General features: G+C 41.5%; 1 long non-coding RNA gene across 1 annotated transcript; it reads right to left on the bottom strand.

The window, feature by feature from the left end:
• Positions 1 to 1,156: 1,156 nt before the first annotated feature.
• On the bottom strand, positions 1,157 to 7,984 carry LOC137323273 (uncharacterized). Its single transcript, XR_010963329.1, has 3 exons — positions 7,846 to 7,984; positions 2,697 to 2,798; positions 1,157 to 1,308 (listed from the first exon to the last, which is right to left on the bottom strand). It is a non-coding gene; the product is annotated as an uncharacterized lncRNA (long non-coding RNA).
• Between the last annotated feature and the right edge of the window lie 1,876 nt (positions 7,985 to 9,860).

Raw genomic sequence — 9,860 nt, 5'->3', positions numbered from 1 at the left:
TAATTCCTGGTTATTGAAATTTGAAACTGCAGTTTAGCGTATACATTTTCCCCAGTTTTCTCCCCTCCTGCCTTGAAAGCAGTGACACAAGTTACAATATTGTTTCATGGGTGCCAGCCGCCTTCCAGTATCTCATCCAAGTGGGTATTCTTCACAATACAAGTCAAGCATGGGGTCATCAGAGCTAAGCTTGATCTTGTCCGCCTCTGACGTGCACTTTCAAGCTTCAGTCACTCAGTAGTGATCAATGGGTACATTCTCCTCTGTTACGCAGTTTTAATGGAAAGTAGACGTGACGATAAAGCAGTATTCCCCATTTTATACTCATTTCATTAAAATTAGCAAATTAGGAAAGTGTAGTCCATAGAGTGGGAACCTTGTCTGAACTTTCCTCTTTCTAGTCCAGGGATACTGTAGCATGGTCACTACTTCCTGCCTGAAACCAGCCAACTTGCATAGATTGAGGATTGAACCTGAGACTTGTGTGGTTCAATTCTACATGACCCAATGCATTTACTCTGTGAGCCATGCAGGGAAGGGGAGCACAAGGGGGTACATTTTCAATATTTTAGTCATGGTGGTGTCACGCATGAGTTATCAGTTCTTTCTTTCTCTTAGAATAACTTTGGTATACCACAGTTCTCCACTAAGTATCCTCTTTTTAATGACCCTGAAGGGAACGAGTTTGGCTAGAATAGTCCTAGGATAATTACATAACAATGCTGCATTGCTTGAGCGCAAAATCTAGTTGCGATACTGAAGGAGTGCTGCGCTGTCAGAGGTGCCGTCCTTCAGTTGAGATGTTAAAACCGAGGCCCTGTCTGCCCTCTCAGGTGGACATAAAAGATTCCATGGCACTATTTCGAAGAAGAGCAGGGGATTATTCCACGGTGTCCTAGCTAATATTTATCCCTCAACCAACATCACTAAAACAGATTATCTGATCATTATCACATTGCCGTTTGTGAGACTTTGCTGTGTGCAAATTGGCTGCCGGGTTTCCTATATTACAACAGTGACTACACTTCAAAAGTACTTCATTGTGAAGCGCTTTGGAACATCCTGAGGTTGTGAAAGATGCTATATAAATGCAAGTTTGTTCTTTCCTTCTTATTACCTCATTAAAACCAGGCATACAATAATCAGGTCATATATGATTTTATTTCAAGTCAATTGTTCACCTACAAATGGGTGGTTAAATAGCCTGAAGGTCAATTTGATCCTGGGTTGAGTCAGGGGACACCCAATGCCAAGATTCAAGCTGAGTCAAATTGGAAGTCACCATCTCTCCTTTCATATAGCTGAAAACTGTGAGACAAAAATGTGTTAATAGCTGCACAATGCACATTAGATCTTCAGTGCTTCCACATGAGTTGAAACAGTGTAAGATGCCGACTATTGGAGTGTACATATTTAAGTAACCTAAAGGTCTTAAAAGGCAAATAAATCTATATTCTAAAGGTGAGTGAGCTGAAAGAAAGCTTATGAACATAGTGATTTTTTTTTTGTGCCTGTCCAGATGAGTAATCATGCTGACACTTGAAACAACATACAGCTGCAACCAAAAGGGGTTTTCCACAGTAAGGTTATTAGACCTGTTCTTGGAAACTAGTGATGTAATATTGGGCAGGCCTTGCAAACACTTCCAGAAATCATATCACAAAACTGTATCATTTTGGCTATCTGTACATTTATTTTTTTCATAATGTGGTCTTCAATGTGGAAGTACTTCTTGTACCATGGGAACTGGCAGCAACATGAGCTTTCTGTTCTCAGACACATATCTACTCTCAAAAAGAAGACACAATAGTAGCCATGTTTAAAAACACCAGCATCTCTGGCTAGATGGTCCCACATATGTTAGCAATTGGGTGGATGAATAGCAGATTTACCAACAGAACATGTAAACGCCCTCCAAGAAGCAAGTCTCATCCCAAAGGTGGGCTGCACATAGTTTCCAGCTCACAAAGTATTACTCAGTTAACAAAACATAGAAAATGACCTTTCTCCTATTTTTAGTCAAAGATTGGGAAAAGCTTACTCGTTGCTTTTAAAGGTTCAACACGCAGTCAGCACGTTTTCCTTTCAGACGTGAATTTGTTGCATATTTTATTACCGGAGGTAATTTTAACCCCCAAGGATGGGTGGGTTGGGGAGCAGGTGAGAAGGTAAAAATTGTAAAAATGTCCAACCTGCCCACTTTTGGTTTTAACAGAGGCAGGTTGTGGGGGGTGGGCGAACAACCTGCTCTCAGGAGGCGGGTCGGTCACTGAAATCTTTTAAGGAGGATTTTAATAGCATTTTTATTTTTAATTCATGGAAGCAGGAATTCCCGGGGCTCGGGAATCCTGGAAGGTAAAAGGAGGCGAGAGGGGCTGGATCCGTGAGGTAAGTGCCTTTATTGCACGGTTTGTGGGCCAGGAGGAGCAGGAGTGTTTCCATCAGGCCCAACAAGTTTACCCGCCACGATCAGACCAACGTGATTGGCTGACTCCCCCACTTTGCGATGTCCGATCCTTCCCCCACCAATGTCCGACCCCCCGATTTCTGACCCCTCCCCCGATGTCCGAGACACTGTCCAATGTCTGACACCCCCCTCGACATCTGAACCCCACCCCGCCGCCGATTTCCGAGATGCCCACCAAGATCCGACCCCAACCCCTAACTGTACAAATATAATTATAACATTTACTCACCTTCCAGCCCTCCAGCATCTACTCCTGGCATCCACTCTCCAGCTGCTATCCTGCCCGACAGGCAACCAACCTATCAATCTGGCTGGCTGTTGCACGGGAAACCTGTTGAGAAAATTTAAAAGACGTCCTGCAGTTAAATTCTGCAGGACTTCGGGGAAACCCATACTTCAGGGTTTCCCATCCGGAAATCCACCCCCCCTCAGCTCTCTTCACGGCCTAAGTAAATATCGGAGCCATTGCCTCTGTCATGATCTATAAGCATTCTGAATGCTGTAGTTACATGGTATCCAATTACGGATGCACTGTGGTATGACTCTTGGATCTTTGGACTTGGCTTGGATGTAGCTTGTCATTTTTTGTTAACACAGAGCTAAGCCAGAACCAGAGAAGGTTTAAGCTTAGCTCAGTTTCCTCTAGGCTTGCCCACCTTTATATAAAAGATACAATTATTGCGAAAGACTAAAATGAGCTTTAAATTATTACACTGAAGATTAGTTTTCATGTTATAGTTCTATTTTGAAAAAGACCACAAGTGAAATAACAAAATACAGATTCTGGAGTTATTATAATTTTTATCTGAGAGATTACTTATTGATCAGTACACAGACTATAGCAGAAAGAACGTGGTGGCATGTAATAAAACTAAGAATTATCAGAATATTGAGATACTTTTCTCAGTCATTATCGCAGTATGAAAACTCTTCTTGCTGCATCATGTCAGGACCATGTATTTTAACCACTGTATTTATATAGTATTTATCAAACTTGCATATATTCCCACAACACGATATTGGATTATGCTGAGTCAGAAATGAATTGGTGATTACATGAGTGTGGCCAAAACAAGGTGATATAGCTGAATTTTCCCAAAATGAATCCATTCTCTGCACATCCCTTATTTTATTTTTCATAGGACCTGTGGTAGAATTAACCAAGTCCAAGATTAGTCAAGTCTATTGTGTCAATGGCAATGCTGATCCATAAGTCAGGCAGTACGATTGACAAAAACTCCCTAACTCATCCAGCCAATGCTAGCCATGTAAAGTGACTGAATATAAAACTTGCAATACATGTTGGGGTTAGGGGGAAAGATTTCCTCTGTGTACCAAGTGTAGCAAAATCATGACTACATTCTTTATAACTAGTGGGCCCTCATGTCAACAACAGTTCTGTGCCATCACATAGCAGCGCACAAGTGACTCGGGTTTTGCCTCCAAAAGCAAAAGCAATAAGCCCCAAATGGCATTGGGAAAGGAAACTCCTGGCAATGATGCAGCCCCCCAGTTTGTCAGTTGGCTAAGCAGCCATCCATCATGACCACTTTCTCAGCTAGGGGAACAGTTAGAAGTAGGGCATCCTCACAAAACATATGCAGGAGTTCACAATTCAAAAATGGGTAAATATTTTTAGAAATGAGTAAACACAAGGAACTGGAGCACTACCATATGCTTAAACACGATGAAATGATTTTACAGCTTGTCACTCTTTTACTGTGCAGAAAACAAAATGTCAGTTGTCCAATACTAAAGCAAGATTAACATATTCAATTCTGAGCAAAAACTAATAGGTAGAACAACCAGCAGTTCCATGATCGCAGAAAGCAATAGTGCAAATTTGCAGACCTCACTTAAAGAAATGGGCAATGAAATTCTCATGCACTTGTCTCTATCCAGTGCATGGTGTGTTGCTGGTGATGGCTATTGCACACCATCATCCTTCTCCCATACTTTAAGATTATGGTGAGGCCTCTGACCATGATAATATTGTGTTGCATGTAACATTCAGTTATAATTTTGATAAACCTTAATTGGGCACTGCCAGGTAGCCTCCAAGCTCTCTCTATCTATCTAGCTCTTTCTCTGTTTCAATATTTCTCTATTTGATCAATACTACTACCATGGTCAGTACACCTCCATTCTACCCAATTTAATTTTAAGCTCCAAACAAGCTTTTCCTCCTCCCTTTATCCCCATTGTGTTGAAATCAAGATTCATCACACATTCATTATGATTCATTATTTCCCAGACTGTCAAAATAATGGAACTCCTTACCTCCCTCAGCCCTGCCCCCCCACTTTTCTCCTACCACCTCAAAGCTTTTAAAGCTTAAGCTTGAAGTTATCTAATCGCTAATTGTTGATTTATCCTCTTTAAAACCTATCTCTTTGACCAAGCTTTTAGTCACCCCTGCTAATATCTCTTTCTTTGTCTCAGCTAATTTGGCTCAGACATTTTTTGACTGATTACATTCCTGTGAAGTGCCTTGGGACTTTATGCTGCAATAAAGGTGCCATCTAAATGCAAGTTGTTGTCATCTCTTTGACTCTTTTCAAACTTGGAGCTATCTTGCATCATATGTCTTGGCCCTTCACTTTGGCTTCTCAACTTAAAAAGGTCTTTTAATGCCACTTCCTCTTTCTATAGCTTCAGTTGTTTTCAGTACATATCCATCTCTTTTTATATTTTTCAAAATATCTGTACACCTTAACAATCTTTCAAATAGACACTGCATCTGATTCAAAACATTGCTTCAAAACTTATAGGGCTTCCCGATCACTCAGTTGATTAGTGTGGTGCTGAGTCATACAGACTAGGAAAGTCTCAGAATCTGGTCTTCGGTCTGATGGCTGATTTTGCCTAGGACAATGGTGGGGACACTACATAGAATAATAGAAAATTTACGGCACAGAAGGAAGCCATTCGGCCCATTGTGTCCATACCGGCTGAAAATGAGCCATACAGTCTAATCCCACTTTCCAGCACTTGGTCCGTAGCCTTGTAAGTCACGGCACTTCAGGTGCACATCCAGGTACTTTTTAAATGAGTTGAGGGTTTCTGCATCTATCACCTTTTCAGGCAGTGAGTTCCAGACCCCCACCATCCTCTGGGTGAAAAAGTTTTCCCTCAGCTCCCCTCTAATCCTTTTACCAATCACTTTAAATCTATGCCCTCTGGTTATTGACCTCTCTGCTAAGGGAAATAAGTCCTTCCTATCCACACTATCTCGGCCCCTCATAATTTTGTACACCTCAATTAAATCACCCTTCAGCCTCCTCTGTTCCAAAGAGAACAACTCCAGCCTATCCAATCTTTCCTCATAGCCAAAATTCTCCAGTTCCGGCAACATCCTCGTAAATCTCCTCTGTACCCTCTCTATTGCAATTACGTCCTTCCTGTAATCTGGTGACCAGGACTGTACACAGTACTCAAGCTGTGGCCTAACCAGTGTTTTATATAGTTCTGGCATAACCTCCCTGCTGTTATATTCTATGCCTCGGCTAATAAAGGAAAGTATTCCATATGCCTTCTTAACCACCTTATCTACCTGTCCTGCTACCTTCAGGGATCTGTGGACATGCACTCCAAGGTCCCTCACTTCCTCTACACCTTTCAGTATCCTCCCATTTATTGTGTACTCCCTTGTCTTTTTTGCCCTCCTCAAATGCATTACCTCACACTTCTCCGGATTGAATTCCATTTGCCACTTTTTTGTCCACCTGACCAATCCATTTGTATCTTCCTGCAGTCTACTGCTTTCTTCCTCACTATCAACCACACGGCCAATTTTTGTATCTGTGGCTTCAGTGTCCCTAGGCTAAGGTGGGGGGGCGGGGGGAGGAAATCAGCCAGGATTCCTGCTCCTGATGCCTCCTGGAATGTGCATGTGAGTGGATGAGGCCTGACATTGAACTAGCTTGAAGAAGGTCCATAAGGGTATGGTACTGTGGACTGTACCCAGTGTGCGACTCACTGCCTACAGGGAAGAAAAGTGGGGATAATAAAAAGCTTTTAAAACAAAACAAGTGTACATAAAATGTAGATACTCCTTCAGCCTCTTAAGTGGTACTGTGTTCCAGTAGCTCATTTCCACCAAGAGAACAGCTCACATACTCAAAATCTTACAATGAGAAGAAAGGTAACAATTTACATGATGCCATCAATGTACCTCCAGAGGTTGAAATAAATACAGCAGTCAGCTGAAACATTCAAATTGTCAGTATGTAGCAACCCTTCAACCCACCACTAATGCATATGTACACTTTATCCCCATTTTCTTGTCACACTAGTCAAATGCAAGCCTTCACAGTGCCCTCTAAATGGGCAACATGATCAAAAATCTCCACAAAACTACAGTAGCAGTCACTGGAAAATACATGACTGACTTATTTTTGCAGTGATTTTAATGGTTGAATGACTATATTGGAGTGAATCACTGTTATTGTCACTTCATGTTTATTGTTATTTCTTTGAACTGGCAAATTAAAAGTTATAACAGTGCTCTACTTTGACTGTGTTGTTTTGGGTATAAATTTGCTAGCCTTTGCTATCTTCTCAAGCATGTGCCATTTTGCTTTCAGTAAGCACTCATCACAAAATGGAAGTCCCACCCATAAAAATGTACCCACTGTATCCTTGCAGTGTATCAGACACTACATCTTCGCTATGTTGAAATCATGACTCATCGCCTTGCCTCCCACTCTATAATTCTTTGCCAGGATCGCAAAACTATTTGGACTTCTTAGTGGCCTCAATTTTTCCCTTCCTCCTACAACCTACAGACTTTTAAAACTCAAACTTGGTGTCACCTGACTCCTACATCTTGATTTATACAATCTTTTCTCCCCCTCTGCGGTGTCCTGCACAATGGGACTCAATCTTTCACCTAGGATCTTTAATTTTAAAAATAAAGTTGCACAACAAAGCTCTCATTGACATTGCCATCATTTGTAAAAACTCTGTGGTATCATGAAGGCCAATATCTTTGATTCTGAAGTTAAGTTCAAGTAACAGTAGCGTTTTCTCCAGGACTGTTGTACGGCTCAGAATTGTGGGTTGTTCACAGGACCTTAGTGAATAATATTTTCCAGAAGGTAGTCATTGCTGAAACAGTCAGTAGTGGCGGTGAGGAGCACAACCCTGTTGATTACCTACCACTTCCAGATGTTAGGGAATAAAAATGCCATCGCAGGGCTGCTAGGTTTTACTTTTAACTGTCGGTAACCTATCCAGTCCCTGCTGATAATCCATTTTTAAATTGTTGTGAAAGAACGACTGACAAAACAGCACCTGACATTTTGCCCATTCTCCTGTGTCAGTTGCTGATTCATAGACCACATGCAGGAAGAATAGTTTAGGCTTGATTAACTAACCTTGCTGTGCTGGAGATGGCAGACATAGATCCTGAGTTCCTTTCAGGCTGTGCAGGGAGGATAAGGCATGGTATGCTACGTTAATAGCAAAAATATCAGCACACTAGAGATACAGTAACTTTATTCATTGTCTAGAGTTATCAACTTTCTGCTGCCGTGGCCTGAAGCTGCAATATGCTAAAGACGCAATGGTGATGACTAATATATATTTTTTAAAAACCACAACTGTCATTTTTTAGTACTAAAATAGCTATTTGACTTTTTATAAAAAGCTGCTCACAAGCTAACCTGTCATTACAAGTTACACTATATTGAAATCCAGTATCATTGAAAATTGATGCAACATAACCTCCTCACCACCGCCCCCCCCCACCCCCCCACCCCACCCGCCGCCCTCGCCCTCCATAAAAAGTGCACAAGTGAGATTTGATGCTGTGGAAGACTTTTAATTGGGACACCGCTTTGGTGAGGAAAATGCTCCTTTTTTCCAGAGGGCACAATTCCCTTTTTTAATAAAAAAAACAGGAGAATGCCAGTTTTCCCATAATTAGCAACCCAGTAATGAAATGAAAGCCACCATTCCCAGAATTTTATTCAAGACTCATTATGGAGAAAAACAGACATTCTTCTGATTTTTGTTAAAAGAGGAAGTTCAAGTCATTATCAGAGCCTCAGTGACTGAAAGGAAATTCCATTTTCAATACATGGGATTACTGAGTTACAACTGAAAAATAAGTGGATTGGGGTAGATATTGGACTTAATTGCGCTTACAGGTCTAAAACAGGGGCTAAGATGGCCAATTTCGGGCACTAATATTTCATCAAGCCATTTTTCAGGCATCCAGGGCGGCCGTCTAAAACAGACATTAGGCCTCTTCCACGTGCTATTAGGCTCCCTCTGGGAAATTGGGCTGCCCTGAGCGGAGCAGGCACTGGACTGTCCTGCTCAGGCTTTGCTAGCGTGGATGTGGCCTAGCAAGCAGTCACCACCAAAAAGGTAAGTATGTTTTTTTTGTTTAAGTTTGTTGTGGAGCCAGGAGGAGCAGGAGTGATCTTCCTGGCTCCACAGCACTCCTAAAGGCTGTTGTCGGCTCACGTATGCACCCTTCCCGTTCTGATTCTCTCCCCCCAGTACTTATCTGAAGGCTACTGCTGGTGAGTCAGGTGGCCTAAATTTGGATCCGTTTACATGGGCAAGCTGCCTCCGGAAGTGCGACAGGCTTGCCTGAAATATTAAGATGAGGCCCGAGGAACAATTTTGCGTGGTCCTCAGGCCTGCATCTTCTGTTGCGTGCAGAGTGCACGCTACCTGGTTCGTGCCCCAAAACAGGTGCAAACCAATTTATCCCCCATTGTGTCTAAGTATGTATGCCCTTTAAAGTGGAACTTTAGTGTAGGAGTAAGCAGAAGGAGCAGTTATCCTGACATAAATGATATGTACTTAGTTTGCCCTGTTGGTACTTACTATAAAGGAATGGGGCACTTGATGCCATTTTAGTGGGACAAGCTTGCTGGATGAAGTAGGTATTAAAGATTCTTTTGGAACGTATTCACTCCAGAGCACTGTTAATACTGTCTTTTAGTGTTTGTGATTTTGTTCTCCCAATCGCAATTGAGTATTTGCTAAAATACTCAAAGGTGAACAGGAAAAAATGAATGAAGTTCACTTATGCCTCTACATTAAATATTTATTTTCAGCACGTGTGCATTTTACAGGATGGCCCTTAACCAGGATATCCTGTGTGCTCTCCACAAAACTACTATAGAATGTTCTTGGACCTCACAGAGTTTTAAAAAAAGCATCAGATTTGAATCTAGATTGAAGTCAAAAGAATACAGATCTTTAAAAATTATTTCTTGAGAGGGAAAAAAAAAACTTTTGATCAATGAATTCTATATTTTATCAGTGACATTCTCAATATTCTGCTTTGAGAGTGAGTAATGAAGGGAATTTCTCCAGAATTAAAGAATGCTGCTGTTCCCCTTTATATAGTGTGATACACTGCCAGAATTAT

Source organism: Heptranchias perlo, chromosome 7 (assembly GCF_035084215.1).
Source record: "Heptranchias perlo isolate sHepPer1 chromosome 7, sHepPer1.hap1, whole genome shotgun sequence".
In the NCBI taxonomy this organism is placed as follows: domain Eukaryota; kingdom Metazoa; phylum Chordata; class Chondrichthyes; order Hexanchiformes; family Hexanchidae; genus Heptranchias; species Heptranchias perlo.
Note: the sequence above shows the minus strand (reverse complement) of the source record. Positions and strands in the feature narration are given on the sequence as shown.